At 38.6% G+C, this 25483-nt stretch overlaps 1 protein-coding gene across 5 annotated transcripts in view; it reads left to right on the top strand.

The window, feature by feature from the left end:
* Nucleotides 1–25483, top strand: part of APBA1 (amyloid beta precursor protein binding family A member 1) — an 86217-nt gene continuing 60734 nt past the window's right edge. For 2 of the 5 annotated variants that reach the window (XM_068176385.1, XM_068176386.1), the window contains exon 1: nt 296–462. The gene's annotated coding sequence lies outside the window, so the exon portion shown is untranslated. Of the gene's footprint in view, nt 24–294; nt 463–722; nt 850–25483 lie in introns of those variants that run through there. The other 3 variants (XM_068176384.1, XM_068176381.1, XM_068176383.1) reach the window with 3 other exon arrangements.

Below are 25483 nucleotides of genomic sequence, written 5' to 3' on the forward strand. Positions count from 1 at the left end.
CCCAGGGAAGGTGAGACGGACAGGTCAGTGCTTTGCAGGGCCTCCCTGGCTCCGAGCTGCCCAGGCGCTGGCAGCCGGTCCGGAGAGCGCCGGGCGTGTGACCGGCGGGAGGCCGGGGCCGCGCCGCCAGCCCCCGGCAGCAGCCCAGCCGAGCCGCGCCGACCTCCGACCCTGCCGGGCCAGCGGGGCAGCATCGCCCACACCCGTCGGGCCCGGCTCCCGACGGAAGGCGACGGGCGAGAGGGAGGGAGGGAGCGAGCGGGCGCGCTGACGCGTGAGGGCGGTGCGGCGGGAGGGCCCGGCCCAGGCGGTGCTGGCGGCGGCAGGAGGAGGAGGAGGAGGAGGAGGAAGATGGTGGCCGCGGGAGGAGCGGCCGGCTGCTGGGCTTTCCGCCCTGCACTGCATCGCCGCCCCCGCCGGAGCCGCCCTGTCTGCTGAGGAGGCGGCGCGGACCCGCACCAGGTGCGGAGGGTTCGCGGCCGGGAGCGGGAGGGGGTCCGGCCGGGCCCCGCCGCGGCACCGGTGTCGGGGAGGCAGCGGGCCCGCGGGGCGGGTGTCCGACGCGGGATGCTGGCCTAGTCCCGCCCGGCGGCTCCTGCCCGCAGCGGGGTGCGGGCGCTGCGGCGGCCTCTGTCCGGGTGCGTGGGCGTGCGCGCATCTCCGAGCCAGCGGGGCAGCTCTGCACCTGCCCCGGACTGCGGAGAGCGGCGCCAACGCGGCCATGACCGCCTCCATCCCGGTCTCCGGCGAGACATTGCGTGCTTTCCCTCCGTTTATTTATTCCATTATTTTATTTGGTGGGTTTGGGATGTGTGTAGAATAATGCTGTGTGGAGCCGTGCATACCCCAGTGCACTGGTTTGCTGTTTTTTATATTTTAGGTATTTTTTTCCCACGCGCACCTTTTCTTTGGTGGAAAGGAGAAATGGCGGGGGGGGGTGGGGGCGAGGAGGCAATGTGGGGATTTCGCATCCGGCGATCGAATGGTCGCCGTCGCACCAGGCCGGTCCCGGCAGCCCCTTCCGTCGGGAGATGCTGCCGGGGTCTGCGGCCGCGTCCCGGTTTGCAGCTGGGAACCCAGGGGGGGCCTGGATCTCCCCGTCCTCCCCGTGCAGCGTGCTCTCCACCCCTGGGCTGGGGGGAAGGTGATATCTGCTACCTTCACGTTCTGGTTTCAGGAAAAGAAAGGCGACTTGATTTTTTTTTAACAATGATCGCCTGAATCACAGTCGTGGTCAGTGTAGCCGTATGCATTACATCTGCTTTCTGTAAGGATCAGAGTCAATAGGAGCAGTCTACCAAGACTTGTTTTACTGCTATCATAAATCTCTTCTTTAAGAGAGATGGGGCTGTGGGTCTAAGGTGTAAAACTACATCTTTTTGCTTTCTCCTGTTGTAGAGAACGCATTGTAGATTTGGCTGTTTTCATAGCTGCTGAGGAACTAAAGGCAGAGATATTTGCCTGACTCTACATACATTAAGAGTGAGCTAATGTGGGTGTAGGGCAGATCAGCCATGTAGCGTTTTTCTTGTCTTTGACGTGCGTCACGTTATGCCAGCTGATAAAAGTACACCCAGGTGGCTGCAGTTTTGTGTCTGCTCTGCAGCTGTGGCCCATGGGGTCCCAAATAACTTGCCAATATTCCAGTCATAGTACTCCAGGTTCTGCTGCATTGCTGTTAAATCTGGACCACCTGCACCTCCCTTTGCAGCCCATATCAGGAACAAGCACGTGATGTCTATTCTTCCCAAAAGGTGATGGTGACATAGAATGTGTTTATTCTCTATGTGCTGCCAAATCAAAAGTGAGGTGCGTGTTTACCTTTGTCTCTAATGCTGTGGGAGGAAGGAGCAAGATAGACTGTCCAGAAGTGCTGTTCAGGAGAGAAGGGGAACAGTTCCTGCTGAATTCTGTGCATTCGTGTGTGTTTGTACAGGAAAAATTAAGTGTCAGGTGAATAATAAGGCACAATCACAAGAAACTCTGAAAAAGCAGAACACTTAGTGTTGTAGTGCACCTCAGATGAGTGTTTTGGACGTTTAATGAGTGAAATGTAAACCTTAGGGAAAGACAGCTTGCCTTCCTTGGAAAATGTGGTCTGAGATTGATATATCAATGAGCTTTTAGGCCAAACTGATTTCTACCAAGTAATGGTGTTTCAAGGTTGGCTGGGTACTGTGAATCATGTAATTCATTGCTCTGAGTTTTGGACATTTCTAGTTGTAGCTTAAAATGATACTTCTATTTTACATTAATGCATTATCTTCCCTTAAAATAGCAAACTTTCTGGTGATTATGCTGTCTTAACAGATGCAAGGCCAGCCTATTGAAAGACTATCAAAATTATTTACAGATTAGCTCTTCAGTTAAAAAAATGTAACAATGCTGTGATTTGATACATCTAGGCAGATAGAAAAATAGTTTTGGTGTGTTAAGAGGGAGACATGCCAAAGATTTTAAGTAACCCGTTTGGTTACTTAATATGAAATCCTTTTCACAATTTTCCTGAGTTGTTAATTTAATTCTCAATCCTTTGTTTATGACAAGTTTGCAATTTCATATCTGTTGGGAAGGGAATGCATTCTGGTATTTTTTTGCGGTTTTTTTTTGTTTTTTTTTTTTTTTTTTTTTTTTTTTTTTAATTTAATAGACTTGCCTTCATGTATTTAAAACATGAGAGCTAATGCTTTAGAAGAGATTTTGTGATACAGGATGTAGTGGCATCATGGATGCCAAAGGTGAGAATCTTGTAGCCCACCATGCCCTTATTATTTTGGGGCAGGGAAGTTGGGTGTGGATTTTTGAAGATATTAAACATCTTATAAATCTGAAGATTTTGTTTGCTCTGTGGTAATGTAAGTAATCCATAACACTTTGAATAAAGGGGGTACTAATTTTGAAGCTAAAGTTGATATAGCTAAATAAGAACACAAATGAGAAACCTGAACTCTTTGCATCTGAGATTTGAATGGATTTTAATTGGACCAGGAGCTGGCTTCTAACTTCTTTGATACCACTTTAACCTACAGTCATATGCAATGTTTATGTTCTTAAACTTAAAAAACCCTCAGTACGAGGACTGTGTGCATCTTTGAAATGTAGATAACATTTATTTTTATAAGCAGTGCTTATCAGCACTACAGCCAGCAGAAAAGTCATGAAGGTAAAACAAAATGGAATCTCCTGTTCAGCTACTTGTTTTGTATTTTTAACAGGCCAGTGTGGCTAGTCATTTGCAGTGGTTTTGTTGCTTGGCTTTAGATTGTGTCAGCATGTGGTAATGTTTATGGCAAGCAAAAGCAGGAAATAGTAATCATAAGTCTAGAAAAGGTGGCCGGGAAAATAAACACCATGTTGCTACATGTATATGAGTTCAGGGTTAGTAACCAAAACAAATGAACATGCTAAAAAAACAAAAAAGGAATTATAATATAAAGTTCAGTCTTCAAATAGAAACATGAAAATGCAGGAAAAACTAAGAGAGCTAAAACTTTTCACTTGTATCTCATGGCCTAGATACTTCAAATTCAGCATTTTTTTCCCCCTTGGCACATGAATTGTCTGTTATTGATCATAGCTGCTCTGGATTTACATGAGATTATGAATTGAAAAAATCAGACCTTTTTTCTTAAGATCTAAAAACAGGTTATTAAGAATATAAGAGGTGCTTCAGATAGTTTAATGCATGTTGTCCATAGGCAGTGCAGCTTGATTAATTACATCTTAACTTTGAAGATCTTATTAGCATAGGCTTAAGTGAAGCCTTGAAAAATGCATTTTTAAATGTAGAAGGTGAAGATTCCTTCTTAATGAGAGTTCTAGCAAACAACCCTCTGCTCATTTATTTCAAATAGATTGCCAGTAATACATATTGTGTAGGGGTTAAAGGTTTCTGAGAAACAGATTGATTGGTTTTTCTTCATAATAATGATTGATTTGGTAAGTCAGCTACTAAGAGCAGTGTGATAGTATTTTTCTGTTTCCACTGCATGCATCAGTGTTCTGCCAAAAATCTGCATGTTTGTTGCTTTACTGTAGGGGCCTAGGGAAATATCTTTATTTGCTGCTTTCACATATGCATGCACATGATGATAATGTCTGTCCTAATTCTGAAGAAATAAATACAAAAGCAGTACAATGGGTACATGACAGCTGTGGATGGCAGACTACTTAGATGAAGATATTCCAGAACCATAAAAACGTGTGTTTTCACACTAAACCCTTTCTGCTAGAAACCATCTATGTTGACATGAGAAGAAGAATGAAATGCAATTCTGTTTCTAGGGAGTTCTGTTTCTACAGAGATGCTGCTAGGCAGGTGGCATCTCACCTGGTTCGTCGTGTCTCCTGTGGTGATTTCTGTCTAATTAAAAATTTCCATCACAAGAAGTTTCCATCACCCATGAGCCTGTGTAAGTAGCTGTCTGTAGATAGGCGGTGGGGTTTTGAACATCATCAAGGGAGCTGAAATAAATGTATTAGAAGTATTTAAAGGAATATCTACTCTCCATGAGGTAAACCACACTGTAAGCCTCTAGTTTTCCTGTCACTTAGCAAAAGGAGGAGATGTCCTTCAATGTTCTCCAATTAAAACCAAAAATTCTGAATGTTTAAGTATTATTTTTTTAAGCCATATACCTTCCCTTTGTGTCTTCCAACCTGTTCTTGGGCTGTTTGGTCCGTCAGATCTTGTTCATAAGCCAGCAATTACTTTTGTCTTTTTTTCTGATGAGCACTTCCACAAAGTGCTACTTTCCTTAAGAAGACGACCACCTTGCCACCCATCTGAGAAAAATATAATTGTAGGGAGTGAGAGACTTCATTAAAAGTCTGTGAATTAGTCACAACTGAGCAGCACATCCCTGGAATTTAGGCTGAATCCTTTTAGTGGTGGTTTCTTTTATTCAACTAATTAAACTCTCCTGAATCTTTTTTGTATATCAGGAACATGCCTGCTGAATTTAATTTTCAAACTCTAAACTCAAAAGTTGAACACAGGTCAGAAAAACATGAGAACAGCAGAGCCATGGAGGCTACAAAATTTGCCCATTTTGGCAAAGATCATTTGAGTGACTACCCTACACTGACTCACTTTTGCCTTATTTTTTCCATTTTGGGGATGCATGGCAGGGTGAGAAATGCCTTTCTGTATGTATGAGGTTAAAGTGTTAATTCAATATGTAGTATTTATAGGTTTGGTGCCCTATATTTATTTGATTAAATATTTTTATTTTGCTGCAAGAACTTTCACTTCCGTACGTAAGACAGTAGCTTTCTGATCATTCTTCTTGTGGTGGTTATTCTGATTTGGGTTTCTTTTTAATAAACATGCTTTCTCAAAACTTGGGTGGACAAGAACCTATGGTCTGGGTAAAAGGAAGGTTTTTTTTAAAACAGAAGAAGGAAGAAAAAAGAAAGAACGTAATGTAAGATTTTAAACATACATGACTGTGACTTGGTTTTCCTAATATATGCTTTATTTGTGGATTCAAAAAAATTTATTTATTTATTCTGATATGCAAGTTGCAGTTCATGCCAACAGTCTTAGTGTTACCATGTATTTGTGTAGAGTCTATTCTGATGGGACTTTGACCGTGTTTGAAATCTTTGTGCTTTGGAAGTCTCGAATGTAACTCTTTAGAGTAAATAAAATTAAATTGGGAAAAGCATTTTTAAAAGAAGAGCTGAGACTAAAAAAGCTCTCACAGAAGTCAGGTGGAGAAGCACAGGGTAAAAGCTCTTGCTCCAGGTTTTTCCCAGGCTAACATCAGCAGAGTGCTTTAAGTAACATTTCAAATCCAAAAAACAGACAAAACCAATAGGTTTTTTATGTTTCTGTCCTAGGTAAATGTTAGGAGGGTGGGTACTGTCTCCACTGTTGGAAGAGGAGATTGGTCTGGTTTTGTATGGTATGTGTGGGGGACTGAGGGTTTTTTTTCCTTCTTTTTCCTTAACAGCTTTCTCACACCAGTTTTTTATGATCACAGAGTAATTTGAATTGGAAAGGATCCGTGGGTGCCATCTGATCTAAAATCTGCTCAAATCAAATGACTGAGACAAGGGCTGCACATGCCATGTTTGTAACTCTTGGCTTAACCAGGGCAGGTAGTTCTGAAGATGGAGTGCTGTGCCTCTCATGGGTGTCCAATACCAGCTCGTGCAGCAGGTTTTGCTAGAGTCCTGGTGGGATGGGATATGACTGCTGGACAGAAACCTTCCTCCAGCCTGCCCTCCTCATCCTCTGCTGAACAAGCCACACTGCAGAAAGTTTCTTGCTTTGCTGCAGGGCATTTGGGACAGTGGGAGTGTTGGGGTGAAGGCATGTGAAGATAATGGTGATGTCCTCCTGTTAGGTGCTAGGTTTTAAGTACTTCATACCACTATCATTCCCCTTAGGAAAGTAGTGAAATTAGCCAATTCAATGACCTGAAATTTATTTTTTTTTAGTTGGATTCTTAAGATGGTCAAGATGGAGGAAATTATTGCCCAGAAGTTTAGAAAATTATGTTCTTGGTGTGAATTTATTTTGCAGTGGTTTCAAAATTAGAGTACTGTTTTTAAGAAATGGAAGATTTATTAAACAGCATTCCTAGTATGTATGTACAATGCAGTCACATTAAACTTAATGAGAAGATCTTTCTCAGTAAGAAGGCTGTGGTGAGCTGACAGAAATTTGTATTAAATAAGAGTCAGTCAGGCAAAACCAGCCTTTAGCTGTGTAATTCCATTTCATTTTTAGTGGACATTTTACATAACCTTTCCCCAAACTTGGTGTATATTTCTGATATTCACAGCTGTTATACCTTTTGTCTCAGAGTGATAATAAATAAAGATGAACTCAGGGTTCTGCTCTTGCTTAACAGTGGTCATTACTTGCTGATAAATGATTAATGTAATCCACTTATGAGATTGCCACAGCGTCATTCAGATTTTGGCATCTTAATTTTATTTTGTAACATTAAGAAAATCCAAAAGTCCTCAGAATCTTCCTTGTGTAGGACCATGCTGCAAGGTGCATGGGAAGAAGACGTTTGAGCTTGATGCCTTCTTGGTAGGGAGATGGGCATTAGCCCGAGGGGACAGCACTGTACTTCATAATATTGACTCTGCATTAGCTTCAGCATCCAGGCTTTAGACTTTTAACTGCAGCTTCATGATGATTAGTCTGACTGCTTAGCCCTAGTTTAAAGTCATGTCCAAGTCAGGCAGTTCTAATGTGTTGTACGTTCAGTGTGGCACACTTTGGCCCTCACAGATTCTATTTGCAGTTAAAGTTGAGTGTGGACTTAACACATCCCTACATATCTTTCTATTTCTTTACCTTGGTAAACTGTAAAGACTGAATGTCTTTATTTCTGCTTAGGTCAAGCTGCTTTTGAATGAAAATTTAAAAGCTACATGAAACATTTGTATTTTGAGAGTAACACAGACTTAATGCTTTGATCAACATTACATCAAACATATTTTGGATTAAAATCGAACTACATTATTAAAAAAAATAACCTAGTATTTCTCATTAGTTACAGACTTGGTTATTTCTGGATTTGAAGTCAAGATAATCTAACCTCTTGAACAAAATTTTTGTCTAAAAGAAGGCCAAATAAGTAAGCTGGAAAGAGAAGAAAAAATATATGGCTTAGGATGTGTGTGCATGTGTAATTGTTTTCTTAGATATAAAGTATTCTCAGTAATGTGTTGGATGACTCTTTGGGTTATATTGGTTATCCAGGTGACATGGAACATCAGCTGATATCTTCCATTGCTCTGGGTATGACAGTACCTGTGTCACTGGTGTCCCGTTGTTAGCTATCATTGACCAAGGACAACAAAGCATTTGCTAAAGGAGACCTGTTTCCCTACCAGACCACCCTCAGGATAAATTGCCTCCTGATAGCAAATAGGAGCAAGCTGAATGTGAGCATGGAAACATAGTTGTGTGAAAAGTAAATATTAAAAGCACAATTGCAGCTTGTATACAGTTAACATTCATACAGTAGATTTTCAGAAAAGTAGAAAGGTCCCTACTTCAAAACTGATTTTCATGATTCTCTAGGAATTAAAAGTGGAGTGAACAACATTTTTGTGCGTGGAGCAAAGACAATTTTTATATGTCACATTTTCAATGTGTAAATTCATATTTTATTGAAGATACCTTTTCTTCAGCCACTTCATCCATGAAGATAACGACTAGGGATACAAATATTGTTTCCTTCCAGTATGTAACTGTTGAAATCTGGACAGTTCACAACTCAATTTTGATCTTCAATATTAAAGTATGTGTTATGATCTTGTAAGCAGTGGCATCCACAGGCACTCTAGTGCAAGTTTGTATATGTACACCAGGTATGATCTGGATAGCAGAATAGCATGAACAGCAGTAATGTAAGAGTTCCTTTTTTACATTAAGAAGCAGAACTCCATTTGTATGTGAAAGAAAGATTTTTAGCTGCTTGCCCAAGAAGCTTGTATTTTCAAGCAGCAGTGTGTAAAACAGTAATTTTAGGGCCATTGGCCATTTGAAACACTAAGGGTTATGTGTATTTTTGTAGGTATTTTACACCTGAAAACCAGAGGGTGAAATTACCAGAAAGGGATTCACAGGATGGGAAAGTCACAGGATCTGACTAACACAGTTTCTTGTGATAGAAGGAAGAACATCATATTTTTTTTCAGTCAGTTAAAATAATTCCAAAATCAATCTGAATGTTTAGTAATCATATGAATTGTAAAGACTGAAGGATAGTATGCAAACAGCCCTGCTCTTCTTCTATTTTTATAATATTCTGTGTCTGTGTTATTATGCTTAGTGTATCAAAAATCAGGCACGCATCTCACCCCTTAAAGACTAACCTCCTCCGATCATGTGCAAATCCATAGTCACAGACTCCCTCTCTCCAGTGTATGACAGGAATCCTGTGGCTTCATGGCTTTTTGTAATATCTCGCACAATTACTATGGTGTAGTAGTGTACAAACCTTGGTGGTCTCCTTGTCTGCTTTAACTTTCCAGATGTAATGAGGTACAGAGCATTGGGTGCAGATCAGATAAAACTCACCCCTTAGGGTAGGTTTCATTGGTCTTCACCTGCCGTCTATGGGCATTCATGCTCAGATGGGAAGATGTTGTTAGTCATCACATCTTTTAAGTATGAGGTTTGGTGCTGTGAAGTTACCTATAATTCTTTGCATTTAGTCTGAACAGCCTGTAATACTGGTGGGTTATAGTAAGGAGGGTTGTGGTTGCAGAGAAAAGTTGCTCAGTGTGAAGTAGCAGTCTGTTCTGCAGCCTCCTGGAAAACCCACTTCTTTTCCACTGGTGCCCCCTGATGAGGAGGATGCCTTGCCCTGTTCTTATGTCTGGACATCAGTCAGTAGGAAATGTGAGTTCATAGTGGGGAAAATGTGGGAAACAGAGGGGTGTAGTTGATTTTTTTTTTCTCTAGGAAGACAAATTGGGATGTTGAATGTGCAAAAAATATCAGTCACCTTTTCTGGCAGTGTCCAGCGAGCTTGAGGCTGGTGACAGAAGCAGGTTATTTAGGGGAAAAAAAATCAGACTTGACTGAGAATTTCAGTTGTGTGTAGTTCACGTTCACCTGGTCAAACTCCCTGAAACCTTGCAAGCACTATGGCTTTCAAGATTAAGTCCAGATGTTAGCATTATTTTGACTAAAGTTATTGGTACAGTGATTACCCTTTGGCAGGGAAGTGATTATCAACAAAGGTATTCCATGTTGGTGCCTGTCCCTGCTCTTAAAAGTTACATCCTGTTTGGAGGAGAGCAGTGGGGAAGGGAAGAGATTTGTGTAACTGGAGCATCCATTAGTGCATTTTGATGACACAGCATGTTGATGCATTGTTAGTTACTGTAACCAAGGCAATGCCAAATATGTAGCAGGCACTTAGTATACAATGTAAAAAGCACCTGCTTTTGTGCCTGAATTACATCTTCAGACTTCACTAATTTCTGAAGTCTGTTTATTCTTGCACACTTGTTTGTTAAATGAATCTTTTGAAGACACATGAAGAAGCAATGGCCACTGCTGTTTTAAAACAACATTCATGAAATAAGAAGGAATCTCTCAAAATATCTCTTGACATGCTTTCATTATCCAAAGAGCAAATCTTCAAATCTTCTTGCTGCAGTCCTGCCTAAAGAGAAGATATACAGACCAACATATTAAGTTTCAGTGGTGTAAATCTGAAGCTATTTTCTGCTCAGGAGAGACTAAAACATTAGAAGTCTAGGCTTTTGTTCTGCTGCTCATCAGCTGTGATAGGTTTTCTCCACAGGCAGTGGTTTCTGAATTCTGTTGTAGTGGCTCCCAAGTCTGCTCTTGCTGATGGTTATAGCCTAACAAGTGAGCACCGACAATGGGAACTGATGAGATTTTTGACACTTTCGGTTGTGAGGAGGCATTTAAGTGTCAGAAACAAACATGGAATGAAACCACACCAGTTTTGATACACATTTTATGAGATGGCAGTGGTATTGTTGTAAGTTTTAACCTGAGGACTCAGGGTGGTAGCAGTGCCTTCCTTTTTTGTTTCCAGTATTATCTTCATGATCACAGATTCTTCAGCCTCAGATCCAGGTACCTCAGAGGAAACTTTCTTCTATGCTAGTTATAATTGTATTTTTCCTGTTTTTAAGTGTAGAATGTAAAAATTGAATTCCTCCTAAGGAATAGCATTGGCACCATTCAGCTCCATTTGCATGGCACTTGTGAGAAGTGGAACATAATCTCATGTACATACAGTATTTTGCATCTGGAGTATTTTGTTTACGTGAATAGTTTTGCTGTAAGGTACTTTGTATTTTACATGCCTTTGAATTGTTTGTGGTGGAGATTTAGTAACCCTTCTTTTTCTCTTCTCTCCCGTCTGTATCTGGTTTGTAAGTAATGTCATGTGTTTTCTATTTGTTCTTCTTTGTCCTGAGAAGATTAATTCTTCTGGCTCTAAATGACTTCACAGTATACGTGGTGTTTTTCCCAAGAAAAAACAATGATGTAATATATGGATGGATTTTTATATGAAACGGATCAAGGTTAGAAAAACGCCTTTGCAGAGGATCTGGTGAACCTGTGTTGGAGTTTTGGGGAGAGAATTACATTTAATCTAAAAAATATTTTTCAGAAAAAAACACTACCTTTAGCTCTTGAAAATTATTGGACAGTCATAGACAGGATTAGTGGCAGTATGTTAGAGCTTAAAAATTGACAGATGCTTGACTGTTCTGAACATGGAAACAGCTTGGCAGTCGGCAGTTTGGAGCCACTGGCCCAGAGCATCTAAATAAATCTTTGTTACATAATACTGAAGACTTGGTAGTGGGTGGTGATCATTATGCATAGCTTTGTTATATCAAACTCAAGGAAAGTCTTTCCCTTTTCTGTGGCCTTGTGAATTTATGGTCAAAGTAAGAAATTTTTCTCAGTTTTATGTTTGCCTCTTTTTATTAATACTAAATATATTGTTGGGCTGCTATCTCAGTGTACATGAATAAGATGGTGTTTGGTTTTCTTGTGCCTTGCTGATTAAGGTGCTTAGTGAATTACAGGAACAGAAGACCTCATTGTGCCTGACATGGACATTTTCTCTTGTTCTTGTCTGCCTATCAAGTGCATGGCGCTTCTCTAGTGTCTGATCAGCCAATGAAGTTATGCTGTTGTTGCTGCTGTGATTCTACACTGCTTTAGGTGAGGGTTTGGCTCGTTTATTCAATTTGTTAGGAACAAATACATTCCTGGTTTCTTTTTCCATTTTACCTGGTAAACCTTACCTTGTCAAAGGAAGCACTACAGTGATTTTGGGCAGAAATTGGGTAGTTAGGCTACCCTGTGAAAATGGCATTTTGTTTCTAAATTAAAAAAGCTTTTTCTTTTTTCTTCAATTCTTTAATTTGAGGCAGGACAAAAGTCCAAGGTTTTTAATGTCTCTTGTGAGGAAAAGGTTTCACTCTGCAAATTTTTTTACCTGTTGAAGAGAGAGAACAAGGAGTACAAGAACTGATTTAAGAGTAATTAGAATCTTGATAGCAAGTTTCTAGTGTTGAAGCATGTCTTGCTATTGAAGCTCTTTGCTTTAAATGCACTTAAAAACCTTTGAGCTCTGCCTAAGTTTTGTGCATTTTACAGCTTAGTTTGCTTGTCTTGTACAAATACCACAAAGATGTTCACGGGGCAGGAATGATGCTTAATGATTTGAGAGGAACAAAATGTTATCTCATTTTTGTAATAAAAAGGAATAATCTTACCTTGTAACCATAAAAACCCTGGTAGAAACAGTATGAATCAAAGCCATGTATGTTGAGAAGGAATTAACTATGAATGATATGGTGAGATAGAGAAAGAACTAAGCATTGGAAAAAAACATATCAACACTGATGTCTCCCAGGGAGAGAGAGAAGATACATTTTCAGAGAAGTGAATACTCAGTGGTGCAAGGACTTCAACAATACTGTAGGGAGCAATCCTCAGTTTGAACAATCTCTTTCAGAGGGATTTTCACATAGTTTTGCTTTTTGCAATCCAGGATGAATTTATCCTTGAAACTGATTTAAGCACCTTTTCTTTTCTTGTTTGCCTCTAGATGTTGTTTTCTGATGTTGCTTTTTTTCATGAGAACAACAATTTGATGATGTGGTAAATTATTTTGAATTTTAGTTTTGTCCTTGAAGCAGCATTCCATGACTCTTTCACTTGTCAACTTTTTTAGCATGATATTTCAAGTTGGAGTAATACACATTACAGTTTGGGAATGTACCTTATCTGTTTGGTCTTACAAAGGAAGATCAGGTGATTGTAGTGTGATTGCATATGGTTATGCTTTGTAGCAACTTTTTATATTCCTCTGCAGCTGATTGTAATGTTTTTAGCAAGGGTCTCCTGTACCAATGCATCTATCTTTGATATAATTTCACACATTACTAGCACAATTTGTGCCACTTGCCTTTCCTCTTTCAAAAATACAGGCGAAGTAATACCTGTAGAAAAATCAGCTTTCATGTGTAAGGACCAGATGGATTCACAGTGAGTGACAAAGAGAGTGCAATCAAATGCAAGGTAAAAAATAATTTAGACAAAAACAGTAAAAACTGGGCAAACACCCTCAATGAAATAATGGCCAGCATGGGAAGAGGGTTAGTTAAGTTTTTTGAAAGTGGTATAACAGAGATGGATGTTTCCGAGTTAAAAGTATTGGAAAAAATAATTGTAACTATTGTGAGTAACTGTAATAATAGTGATGAATTAGCAGAAACACTGCTAGGGATTAGGTTTGGAAAATTCTTTATGGGATTTGTATGTTAATACAGTTTAACAAAAACTCTTTTAGCTCCTGATTGTTAGATTTTCTTTCCAGGGAGAATGTAATCTCTAGCTGAAGTATCTTTGACTGCCACAGCTACCTATCAAAAGAAGGTGCTGTGTGTTTGCATGCAAACGTTTTAATGAAAAGGTGAAGTAAATATTTTGGTTGCAATATACCTTGAGCTATTTCAGAACATTTCTCTTTTCTTCCCCATAGGAGGTTCAAGCAGTGCCACTGTAACCCTGAGGATTCTTATTGTTGCTTCTCTTCAAATCTGTTTTCCCATGCTTTTGAAATCTGACTTTGTAGAAATGTTTGTTAGTAGTAGAAGAACTACTAACATTATTTCTGTAGACTATTACTGTAGTCATCCTGACTTGCATTTTACACATTGCCTATCACCATAATACCGTCAGCATACAAAGCAGGCAGTGCTGCCTGTTGCACAACCACAACTTGCAGCAGACCAAAAGGCAATAATCAGGCATCAAGGCTGTCTCCATTGAGTGAGTGTGCTGAAGTTTTGATTGCACATGGTGTAACTGCAGTTGTATGAAACTGGTGTTGTGGGTTCAGTGCTACTCAGAATTGAGGAAATTACTGTATGGCATGTCACTGAATTAGTCAATTCCTTGGATGTATTTTGGTTGCAAGTATTGAGCAGTCTAAGAGGTTGTATATTTTGTTTCTTCTTCCCTTACCCCTTAGCTTTTCCAAAAAAGAGGGGTTTGAGTCAGAGCTGAAAAACTACCATTTTCAATAAAGCACCTTTTATAACATATTCGCAGCAGTTACTGATTAATTTTATATTTTTAAGATCTTCTTCCTGCTTTTGAAATCTGTATGAAATCCATTTATTTGACAGCCCTTTCTAGATATTTAAAATTGGAATAATGGTGAAGTAGCATGTTAGTAGAAAGTTGTGTGGTCCCCATAGCTGCGTGCCCATGTGGGTTGCTGGCTCTGTTGGGGTGCCACAAAAGACCTGCTGCAGCTCTGATTTCTGATGTGAAGCCTGTTCAGTGAAACAGATAAGTTATCAGCTGTCCTGGTGACCTGCCTGCCAGCTGTGGTTTGTGTCTGCTCTACTTCTGCTGTGCTGTGTGAGGCATTTGAAGGCACACCAGAAAATCTGCCAGGAGCTCTCAGCTACTGGGTTTGGTTCTAAGTTTGATAGTAAGTTGCTAATGTTGTTGCTGCGTATGTAACCCACATCAGAAGTCATTGAGAGAGTGGTGAAATGGTTGGGCAGCTCAAGTGCAGACTTTGTGATTTCAACCAGCATACTAATAACGTTAGCTTTATCTTTTCAATAAATACAGAATATGTAATTAAACAACTTCTGCCTGATGCCTGGAGCTTATTATTAAGGGATTTCACAGTCTTCCATGACTACCAGTAAGATTCACTAAAGCTTGTTCAGAGGTTTAACTTGAATGTGTATTATTTGAAAAATAGTAGAAATACCTGAAAAATACCTTTTCTTTGGTTTTTTTTGTGTGTAAAGCAACAATAAAAAGCAATGGAGGTGACCTTGCTGCTTCAGTGTTGATGGAGTAAGGAAAAAAGTAATGAATTGGTATTCCTCTCTGTGTAGGAGATGACCTTTTTAATTTAAAGTAGCACTTACTTTATTTTTATAGTACTTATTACGTTGCATGCTTCTGTTTACATTTTCATTAACTGCTTGCTCTTGAATAGCTTGTAGTAAAGCTCTGTAAAGCCTTTTTCCAAGCTATGAATAGGCTAGCTGAGCATGGCATTGTGGAAGCCCTGGATAACAGCTGAGGTTATGTTTTTGAGCCTCAACATACAAAATCTCTGAGGTGGAAATTAGTGGGAGTGAAAGGTATTATCAACAGCATATTTTCTGAGCTTAGCTATATCTTACCTAAATGAGATTTTTTCTTGGGGATCCCACGATTGCAAATCTTTAGATATTTGAAAAAATAGGAAATAGAAATGTCTAAGAGTCTTAAAGATTTTTTGACTTAGCAGGTCTCACTGATCTCTTTCTAGCAGAACTAGCCAAGTCCCAAATAGTGATTTTTTCCTGCTCCAGGAATCTAGAAGAAGCAATGTTTTTAATGAGGAGAAAACAATTCAGAGGCATCTGATTTAAATCTCTGTAGCTTTGCTCTAATCCTGCCATTAGCACAAAACTGTATTCAATTTTGTGGATTTACTTTTATTTAGAGTAAACTGGAGGTCCCTCCAGTTTACACAGTATACAGCTGTATAACCCATATGTTTTTTACTTATACTGTCAAAGGCTTACTAGGAAACTGAGCTGAGGTGGCACAGAGGCATTGTGGACACCTCAGGAGAACATGCCCATATTCTATTTGAAAGAAATTTTACCATAAAAGTTCCACATTTCTGCTGTTTGGGTTTGGTTTTTTTTTTTTCTGGGTTTTTTTTTTTTTTTTTTTTTTTTTTTTTTTTTTGTTTTTTTTGTTTTTTGTTTTTTGTTTTTTTTTTCTGTTGTTTTTTATGTTGCTCTCAAAAAAGAAATCTGTGTAAATAACTTTATTCTTCCCCCATGTACACCATACTCTTCTTGTCCATGCACTGTCCTAACAGAATGGCTTGGTTGATGTATGATTTTTTTGAATTTTTGTTAAGCCAACCAAACAAAACCCACCACAAACAGAACCCCTCCAAAACTGCAGAAGCTCGTAAATTTGGACTCTGAGCAGCTGTTTCAAGTCAGTTTTTCTGTTAATAAGGTATGTTTTACTGTGAGCAGTTAAATTCTCCTTTAATGTGGAGAACATTAGGCTTGCCTCAGGCTTATGAAGCTTGAGGGAATTTAAGAAAAAATTCCTTCTTATCCAGATCATATTTTTGGGAATGAGATAGATTGAATAAATTTCCTGAAACAATAGTCATACAATAGTTTCCACATAAATGACTGAGGTGTTTTAAATTGCCTGTCTTTAACAATATGGATGTATTTTTTTGATTATGCAGAAAATTTAAAAAGCTTTTATTTACTATTTTGTCTGTTTACTTCTAAGTTTCTACACAATTTAGTCAGTGTTTTTGGCTTTAATAAGAATCATGATACCACACTGCCTTGTGCAGAATTCATCAGGGGTTTGTCCACTGGGACAGACTGTATAGGTTAATACACAAGCCAGCAGTGAAATCCTCTGTGTTAATTTGGGGCAAAAGAGGCACTATTCAGCCTTACTTTCTGGCTATCTTTTTAGCTTCTCCTGAGAGGTAATAGGTGACTGGAAAAATAGTCTTTCAGTGAAGTGACAATGCTGCATTTCTGTACTTGAGTTGTGCTCTTGTACAGTTCTTCCTATGCTTTATCTTTTGCTTTCTGTCATAGCTTGCCCCTACGTTATGGTCTTGTCAGAACTCAGAAAATTTCAATATGCAGGTTGCAAAATTTAGAAGAAGTAATTTCTGGAGTAAAGCCAAACAGGAACATCATTTATTAAAGAACTGATTACAAAGTAGATGGATTCTGTACACAAGTAAGGAGCTGAATTTTTGGTAATGTGATATTTGGAAATTTGTATAGAATCTCATGAAATGGACCTGCAGTTGAAAATGTTTCAACAGGCAAACAAAATATCTTCCCATGCATGACCTGTAAACATGTTGCTTGCCTGTTCCTTGGCCCTGGCATCAGCACCTGGCAAGAGAAGGTGGGGCAACTTCTGATCCCTGCCACACTGGTATAGAACTGCCTCAGCCCCAAGTGTTTCAAAATCTAAAGCCTTTTCAGTATCTTAAATAATTCAAAGCAGTAGACTGTCTAGACTACTCACTTTCACAATACAGTTAGTTTATGTTTGGAGATGAGTGAAAGTGAAGTTATGAAACCTGACACAAGAGTGGATAGCACAGTGTAGACAGGAAAGTGCTGCTATGGGGAAGAACTTCTATGAGAGGATTTGTCTAATAGGAGATTTGTCTGATCCAAAGCCAGGACTGGTGAAATGAAGGGAGGCTGGCATTGAGGCTCTGTGTGATGCACTAAATATGGCCACGGGTCTGTGATTCCTCCCATGCTTTGCAAGAGAACACTCATAAGAAATTAAACAAAGACAAAAAGAGCCTAATTTTTGTAAGATTCGCAAGGATTTCATAAGTCTACTGTTCTTATACTGGTCTGTTGCTTTCTTGTCCACTCCACGTATCCTTACTAAGCATCTCCCTAGAAAGCCAGGAACATGGTCATGAAGGAGAAGAGGCTGAGGATAGGGTCATGCCAAAGACCTGCTGAGCTGTGGGCCTGGTCATGCCATGTGTGAATTGGCCAGCCGACTGTTGCTGGACCTCACCCTCCACCTGCTGGGATTGCTTCTGAAGCTTTAAGAAATTCCATTATCTTTGAGACTTACAAAATAAATTAAGAATTGGCCAGTGGCTAAAAAAGTTAAGTGTGAGAAATAAACAAATGTTTAATCACTTGAAACTATTGTTTATTAGCTAAACAGCCTACCTTCCAGCCTCTTTAATCACAGGGTGTTGTTTTCCAGTGTAATGTTATTTATAGGTTATAATCTTACAAGCTTGAGTGGCTCTTTGTTTTCTTTGTGCTAAACAGTAAGTGAAAATCAGGGACAGAATATCTTAAATATTTAATGAAGATTTAATTGTGCCGGCATTTTTGTTTGAGTGATATCAACTTGAATAAAAAATTCTGTATACTTCACATATATAATTGGTTCTCCACAAAATTGCTTATGAACAGATAATAATTTTAGTGTTTGTGCTTTATAACTTCATTCTTGCTTATGGCTTTGGGATTTGGTATTTGCATTCTTCATAGATCTTTAAAGAGTTGATGCTATATGAAGTACAGAATTTCAATTATATTTCTAAAAACAGAATTTAAATGTTGTCATGTTAAAAACTATTTATTTATAATTCTCCATAAGTTAAATGTCAGATCATGATTACTTCATTTTGCTTTTTTACTTCCTTTTTTTTTTCTGTCCGAGACTTAAGTTATGATTAATTAAATAAAATACTACTGAAGGAGGTTATTAGAATACTTAGAGGACTGTTTTTAGTTTCAGCACTTGTCATTTTTCAGTTGTAGTCGTCTTTCATAAAAAGCTCATGCAGCTAATAGTAGTATTTTTATTTGCACCAACAATGTTTTTACAAATGAATGACCTCTTCAAGACAGTAGTTTCAGTTACTTCAGAAGAAATACAGAATTTTGTGATAATCAGACCTTTTCTTTTTTTGAACTGTTTTCTTGACATTTTTCAATAAATATTTAAAATAATTTTGAATCCTTGCTATCACTGTCACTACAGTGTGACTACTGCTGTAGTGGCAAATTATTGAAAAAAATGGGTTATAGAAAGGAAAACTCTCTGTTAGAAATAAATTTTCAAGACAGTAGATTGATTTTGTGTATAACCTTTTCCCTGTGATAAAGGAGAATTTAGACTGTCAAAATTGATGTATTAGCACATCATAGTGCAAAGGGTTGGCATTTTCATTTCTGTTTTGTATTTTGTTTTCTGTCTTGGATATTATTGTCTGAATTGACAGATGATTGACAGACAAAATATTCTTTGTCATGACTGAATCAAGAGATTTCCATTAAAAGCAGATTAAAGATTGTAGAAAGAACCTAATTGTAGTAAGTTACTCTAATTTCATTTTTAAAGAATTTTAAAGATAGGGTTTTATTTATCAATATGTGATTTTTATTATTCTCTTGACTTCTACATTTGTAATTTCACTTCCCAAGGGAGAATTGTTCAAAGGCTGTGATTTATTTTGATGATTGGTTTTTTTGACATGTTTTCAATTTTTTTCCTCTGATAAAAGTGAGCTACAAAGGTATTCTCTTTCTATGAGTCAATTTTTTTTTGTGATTTTTTTTTTAATTTTAAACATAATATTTGCTTCACTTTGTAGAAGGTTTCCTGATAAGCCCCTGGTCTAAATTTATTTAATTATTTATTAGTTTGAGTGGCAGTGGGGAGAGTCTGGGTGGGTTCCATGTTGCACTTCCTTTGAGATTCATTGTAATCTCAGCTGTAAAATATAGTATGCAAACCACAGAGAGGAATCTCATTATTGAGGTGTAAACATACATCAAGGTGGTATTTTCAGGATTTTGACAGTAGTACTCAACATTTTCATCAAAGGTTTGAAAACTAGTGTGGAGAGGCAGCAGTCTTGAAGAGGATCCACCAGGATATAGGAGGAAAAGAAAACAACTACAATGTGTGTTCAGAGAGGATGGGAGGTGCCCTTCAGGAGGTGCCAAAGCAAAAGGCATGGAATTGTGGGAGGGAGCAGCTGGATAAGTAGCAGGTCTGCCAAAACCTCTGCGGGGATTGCAGCTAATGTGAGATGGGTTGGCTGTAAATTATTGTTAACTGAAGGGAGGTGCTGTACTGAGAAGAGGAATATAACCTTAGGAGAGGTGCAAAGTGCTCAGTGTGGGCTCAGGTGGTGTGTCCTGTTTGGCATGCTGTGCTGGAGAGAGCTGGTGAAAGTTTGAAAGAGGGCTGTGAAAGTCTCTCAAGGACAGACTGAGTGAAGAAGGAATCCCCACAATTAAGTGGAGATTGTTTAGCTGAAGAAGGCATGGTGTGTACAGAGCACTGAAAATATCTTCAGTGAAGAAAGAGACAGCAGACAGTCTGTTCTGAGTTTGGCAGGATTGGGTATAACTAACCAGCTTGTACTGAGATGGTGAAGAGTCAGATGAGAGCTTGGGAAAACTGCCAGCAGTAAGAATATCAAAATACTCAAATCTGACTAAGTAGCCATGGATAAATACACGTATCAAAAATGTAATCGTTGTCACTGATGCTTCAGGGACAGGCACATTAATATGGTTGTGTCAGATGGCATCTCAAGATATGACTCAGTGAATGCTGAGTTTTTGGTATGCTGTCGCAGAACTGCAGTTTGATTGGCTTTGCAGACAGAAGGTTAAAATCAATCCACTTGGAACCACCTCCTTTTTTCTTTTTTTTTTTTTTTCCAAACTTGTTATTATAAAGCATCTATTTTCCTTTTTTCCTATTTTTCTATTTTCCTGTTCTCCAAGCAGTGTTCTTGTTGGTTAGTTCCAGACCAGTTTGGAAGAAGAGATGACAAAAGTGAAAAAAGTTTCATTTTTAATGAAACTGCTGATGACAAAATGGGAAAATATATTGACTTTCTCCTCTGAAAAGAACACAAACTGAACTTGGCAGTTGCCAAGTTGACCAGGCAGTTGTGTGTGCTGGACCAACAATGTTCCTGTAGCTCTGGACCCATTGTAGATTGTGAGGGCCACCTGTGCCCTGAGGGGCATCCAGCACAGCATTGCCAGCCAGGCAAGAGAAGGGACTGTCCTTCTCTGCTGTGCCCTAGTGGACCAGGCTCCCCAGGGAAGTGATCACAGCATCAAGCCTGATAGAGTTCTGGAAGCATTTGGGCAATGGTCACAGGCACATGGTGTGACTCTTGGGGTGTCCTATGTGGGGCCAGGAGTTGGACCCTATGGTTCTGATGGGTCCCTTCTAATTCAGCGTATGATTATATGGTTCTATTTCTTGCCTGATCAGAATTTTTTCAGGTGTTAGAATTAATTTTGGTTTAGTAATAACAAAAGATGTAATAAAGTAATAGAAGACAAAGAATAGCCAGACATAGGGATTTGAGTTTCTTTTGAGTTATTTGAGCAATAGAATTGTTTTAATTCATGAAGTAGTAATACCAAGTGTTGACAGAAAAATGCCTTCATAATACTCATATACTTTTATGACCAACTTTATAATTCTTTACTCCATCTATTATTTTTCCATTTTTGCTGATTAGATTACATATGTAATCTGTAGCAGATAGAAGAACCATATAGAAAATACCAATTGCTTTATCATATACCAATATTTGAGAAAATACTTTGTCAAAGTTGTAACCACTGACTTCCAATATGTAATTTAGATGTTGAGCTAAAATGTTGTGACATACCCAGCAGGTATCTGTAAAGGGGGTCTCTTTACAGTTTGTGGTTTTAAGGGAGAGCTGTAAAGACAATGTAATAGCTGCTTGTTTACTGGTAGTTTAAACATGTTAACTTGTATTAATTCTATATGGAATGGTAGCTGCCTCACAAGTTAGTTAATAACTGTAACACATCTGAGCACACTCTACACAGATAATGTAGGGGGAGTGGAAGGAGTATGGCTTTCTTGCTTTTCAAATATATGTGAAATCCCAGAAAGCTCAGATTGGCTGATCAGAATTCTGTCAGAATCGGAAACCTCTGCACTTGCCTATACATGGTAAGTATTTTCACTTGACATGCATGCTGTGGGGTTGATAGTCCGAGAATCTTTGATTTATGATGGAATATGAACTGGATTAGAACACAATTACACTGTGAGCTCTGACAATGGATTCTTTCCTTCCACTTCACTTTTTTTCCCTTTGAATGCAAGTTCTGTGATGCAATTTAAAAGGAGAGTAGATGTTTGCAAATTAATAAAGTCAAAGCCACAACTCAACCTTCAGTAACGAGTTTTGCAGGCTGATGTTACCATTGCTCAGTTTTCTTGAGTGTTTTTCTCTCAAATGAGCTCTGCTCTCTCTTTCTGCTTACTGAATCGTTCTACATTAGGGATAATGTCCAACATAATTCCCAGAGGAAGTGAAGAAATTCGAAGGAGATTGGTTTGGTGCAAAATACTGCCCTATATCTAAGTAATTGAGAATAGCAATATAATTTGATTCATGTTGCAAATAGCATGCTGGGCCTGAGAGAGCAAAAATGGAAATTGCTTATGCAGGGAGAGTGAACTGCAATGTGTTGGGTACTTATATAATACACAAATCCATTCTGCTCTGATTCTTACACTGAGCCTTTCTGTAGTATTACAGGGGGTCTCAGTATAAACAAATGACTAATGTAATCAATCTGTCTCAGCATTTCTGTTTATTGAATTTCCAACCAGATTGTACATTGGCACAGCTGGCTGCCTGGTGCAGTGTAATGTTTGTAGGGCATTCAGATGGAACAGTATAGTTAAATTTATGAAAGGTTTCAAATTGGAATTAAGTTTTTTTTTAGACTACAAAAGCAAAGCAATAACATGTTAAATAATACAAAGTAAACAAGTGCTAAAAATAAGCAGTCAGGAATTATTCAAGACTTGGGTTGCACAGACTAATAGAGCCTTCAGTTCTGAATATATGTAGCTATTTCCCTTTGACTAACATGTAGCAGAGTGTATTCTCTGTCCTTATCCTTGAAGATGTGTTTACAGCATTTAAAACTGATGCTTAATTCTTAAGCAGTAAATTCCAAGATGTACTAGTCTAGAGGACATCAGAGGTATTATAAAATATGCAGGAAATAAGCCAAAATAAAGAAATCTATGCAGGTAGGTATTTAATTTCTCTGAGTTGTATCTTTACAATGATCCTGCTCTTATGGGTCCTTACAGGTTTTATTAATTCTTTTGCAAATTCTGTACTTCTCTTGCCTAGTAACCTTTATCTGAAATTTTAATTTTGATCCTTTGGGGTTTTGTGTTCAGTGCTGAATTGATGCATAAAATATAGAACAGAATGATGAAACACTGCATTTAGAAAAATAGTCCTCATTGTATTTCTGATGTGAGAGCCAAGGAGAAGGAAACAAGGAACATTCACAGCATTTTTCACAATGCTGTATTTAGGCTGCTTCACACTGAAAGTATTTTAGACTAAACCCCTGGTATTAAAGTACCTTTTGAGTCTCCACTGGACACCTGTGAAAAGTGTGTCATGAAGGTATATTTAAAATTAGCTGAAAAACCCCCAACTAATTTTTGCCACTGTGTTTGTATTTGTCTTCTGTAGAGCTAGGTGCCATGCAGCGTAAGGTTCATGGCATGTTGAACTCTTGGATCAAAGGAAGGACTACAGGAGCAGATCCCTCCATGTGAATGTGGAAATTCACTTGTTTGTAGCATGGGCTGCAGGGTCCACTTGCATGGCTGATGTCGCTGGGGAGTTTGTGGATTGAGGTTATGTTGTCACTGAGCTGTATTTGAGAAATGTGAAATGGATGGTCTTTCCCATACAGCATGGTTGTCTGTTCACTGTAGTTATGCTACCTTCCAGTGTGGCAGCAGCTTTTGATCCTTAATAGTTGAAATGTAAGGTGCATTGGGATCTGGGGCTGTCTACTGAGAAAGCAGATGTGTGCATGACAGCCTGTTGTTGTGCCATCTCTGGGGATAGTATACAAGTTTGCCTTATGAAGTAGCAGTCTGTATTTCAGGAAGCCACCTGGTATGCTGCCTGTTGTGGTTCCACCAAAGGTCAGTCCCTTGGGGTTACACGGCTAGTTGAGAAGCTGGGACTGATTTCTGTGATTACTGTTTGGATGGAAAGATCTGATCCTTTTTTCCAGGAGCAAACTCTCCTGGAAGCTTTTTTCCCCAACTGTCTATGGAATCAGAAAATAAGTTACTTAGACCAGATAATTGTAATCCCTGGTAAAATTCAACAAAGTTGAATTTAGCCATTATTTTGAGGCCAGTGTCTCTGAGATGGTAGGGGTTTTTTTAATCCTATACGTAAAAAACTATGTAGTCTTTTTTAATAAGTTGCAAGAATGCATTGTTAATGCAAAACTTATGTTTGGAAGTTTTTCAGCCTTTCCTATTGGTGTCCAACTCTGCTGAGTTGAGTGCACTTAATAAAATGCCAATTTTGAATTCTAACAAAAGAAGGATTTGCCACTTTCAAGTAAAATTATCAAGCATTTTTTGAAGAAAAAAGAACTGGGATATTAAATATTTTATAGCCATTGGGAAAGCCTGTGGCCACTCCTGGAGTTCTTGTTGAAGCCTCTGCCAGTTTTCCTTGCAAAGTAGTTCCAAGATTAGATGAGCAGCATACATGGATTAAAGGTATCAGTCTGTGTTTTGGCCTGTGATCCTTCTCAGAAGAGTCTGGATCTGCCCTGCAGTGAGTGGAACAGCTGTACTGTGAAACTACTGGATTGATCACTGCCATTTGATGTGCTTCCTGTAATATGTAGAAATATTTACAAGGAACATGACCTCTTCCTGATGCCCATTTGCTTCAGCAAGACTGCAGAAAATAGAGCTGCCCAGGCAGTCCTAAACATACAAACTGAGAATTTCTTTACTTTTGCTTAAAAATTTAGCATCAATTGTAAACACAGAAGTGCATTGCTCAGCTTGGCCACCAGGTATTTAATACTTGGAGGATGTTATGGTCTTGCACCACAAAGAGTAACTCAACTCACTTCCTCCATTTGTGACATCTTAGAAGCATACCTTATTTCAAGTGCTACCCAGTTCGATTTAAAGACACTAAATTAATTCTATTGCTATCTTCCTGTATTTTCCTTAGGGTGTTGAGTATTTAATAATACATTTTATAGATATATAAATAATCTATATTTATATATACTTAAATCTCCTACATCTGCTGTAGTATACCTGATGTAACTGAAAATGAAAAATTCACATCACATATAATTAACATGCTTGAGAGATGTGTTTTATTGAATTACTGCTGTTGTGTACATTATGTACTAAGTACACATTTCTCAGAAATTCTCCCAGCTTATTATCTTCAGGAGATTTGTTTCAGGATGGTACAGTTTCTGTATTTATAAATTCAGTGTTTTAAGAAGACTGACCTTGTTTTAAGTTTTTTTTATCCCTGCTACAAAAATAAAATAGATGAAGGAAATAGAGAGTAACTGTTCCCTATGCTTAAAAAAACTGTATTTCAAAAAACACTGTCTCTTTCTCTTCCCACTGTATTTCATGTTGCCAGTCATGTGTTGCTTTAGAATTCCTTGCTGATTCAAATAGTCCTTTTAATTTTCAGAATTTACTATAGATAAGCACTGATTAATTTTCATTTCAGTCTAGTAGCCTGGTAATTTCTGAGTCATTCTCTTTGCACTAAAGGAGAGATTTTTATGTGGCTTGCCTACTGTCAGGAAAGAAAGAATTTGATAGAAATACAGAATTTCTGGCTGCTGTCTATGTTTTTGAATCACATCTTTCTGCCTCATTATGAAAACAATCAAAACTCTACAAACTTGAAGCAGTGGCACAAACTTTGTAATAGAAATCACTTAAGCACTGCAGCTACTTATCTCCTTGTTAGTTTTAACGGGAAAAATTGGATTCTTACTTTGCTCCCTACTT

Source organism: Anomalospiza imberbis, chromosome Z, assembly GCF_031753505.1.
Source record: "Anomalospiza imberbis isolate Cuckoo-Finch-1a 21T00152 chromosome Z, ASM3175350v1, whole genome shotgun sequence".
Classification (NCBI taxonomy): Eukaryota; Metazoa; Chordata; class Aves; order Passeriformes; family Viduidae; genus Anomalospiza; species Anomalospiza imberbis.